Below are 1,780 nucleotides of genomic sequence, written 5' to 3' on the forward strand. Positions count from 1 at the left end.
AGGCCATGCCGGTGCCGGTGAGACGCCGCCGGCCCCGCCGCGACGGAAGGCGCCGGGCACGGAGTGATGACGTCACGTGCGGGGTGGCTAGGAGGGAGCTGGCCGCCCCGCCGTGCCCCCTGCTCGCCGGCGTCGGCCCCGGCCCCGTAGCGGGCAGGGAGCAGGCAGGCGGGCAGACAGCAGCCGAAGCAGGGTCACCTACGGCACGTTACATAGGATCGCGTCCGGGCGGGTTGTGAATGTCTACAGAGAAGGAGACTCCACAGCCTCTCTGGGCAGCTTGGTCCAGTGCTCTGTCACCCTCACAGTAACACAAGTTTTTCCTCACGGTGAGCTTGAACTTCCCGTGTTCCAGTTTGTGCCTGCTGCCCCTCATCGTTTTGCAAGGCACAGCTGAAAAGAGTCTAGTCCCATCCTCCTGACACACACTCTTTAGGTCTTTATAAGCATTAATAAGATCTCCTCTCAGCCTCCAGGCTAAACAGGGCCAGGTCTCTCAGCCTTTCCTCATAAGAGAGATGCTCCAGTCTCTTCATCATCTTCGTAGCCCTCTGCTGGACTCTATCCAGTAGCTCCATGTCTTTCTTGAACCAGAAAGCCCAGAATTAGACACAGTGCTCCAGATGTGGCCTCACTAGGACAGAATAGGGGGGGAAAGTAACCTCCCTCGACCTGCTGACCATGCTTTCCTGAATTCACCCCAGGAGACCATCTGCCTTCTTGGCTGCAAAGCCACATTGCTGGCTCATGGCCAACTTGTCATCCACCAGGTCCAACCAGGTCCTTCTCCAGCTTTCCAGCAGGTCACCCCCTAACCTGTACTGGTGTGTAGAGTTATTCCTCCCCAGGTGCAGGACCCTACACTTGCCTTTGTTGAACTTCATTAAGTTCCCCACTGTCCAACTCCCCAGCCTATGCAGGTCTCGTTGAATGGCAGCACAGCCTTCTGGCGTATCAGCCACTCCAAACTTTCTGAGAGTACCCTTTGTCCCTTCACCCGGGTCGTTGATTAATATACTGAACAAGACTGGACCCAGTACTGACCCCTGGGGAACACCGCTAGCCACAGGCCTCCAGCTAGACTCTGCACTGCTGATCACAAACCTCTGAGCTCTGCCATTCAGCCAGTTCTCAATCCACCTGACTGTCCACTCATCTAAGCCACACTTTCTAAGCTTACCTATGAGGTTGTTATGGGAAACAGTGTAAAAAGCCTTGCTGAAGTCGAGGTAGACAACATCCACTGCTCTTCCCTCATCTACCCAGCCAGTCACACCATCATAGAAGGCTATATGATTGGTCAAGCATGATTTCCCTTTGGTGAATCCATGTTGACCACTCCTGATAACCTTTTTTTCCTCCACATGAGGTTGAATGATGAAGTTTGCCTTGAGTGAGTCTCATTACAGGCAGAGCTGGCAGGGGATCAAGCAGCACCAGGAACAAGGAGACGCCGGCCTCTCCCACACCCTATGCCTGGCAAACCTTGGCTTCCTCATGCTGAGAAAAGCACTTCCTTGGCAAACGTGGTTCCCTCGGCAAGTCCCAAGGTGCTCAGAGAAGAACTGGTGGTGGGACAATGACCCCGCTGCACTGACGTCCCCCATGGCTCCTTAGACTCTGACCCCTCAGCTGAAATGGACAAGAGGTCCCATGCCAAAGCCCCTCATGCTCCCCCTGCTCACTGGGTCTATGAGGCAAGAAGAGTGGGATGTCCCAGGCCTGAGTTTTGGGAATGCAAGCTGCTTATTCCTCGTTCTTCTGCCATGATAGGATGCAA

This window comes from Mesitornis unicolor, unplaced genomic scaffold, assembly GCF_000695765.1.
Source record: "Mesitornis unicolor isolate BGI_N332 unplaced genomic scaffold, ASM69576v1 scaffold1972, whole genome shotgun sequence".
Lineage (NCBI taxonomy): Eukaryota > Metazoa > Chordata > Aves > Mesitornithiformes > Mesitornithidae > Mesitornis > Mesitornis unicolor.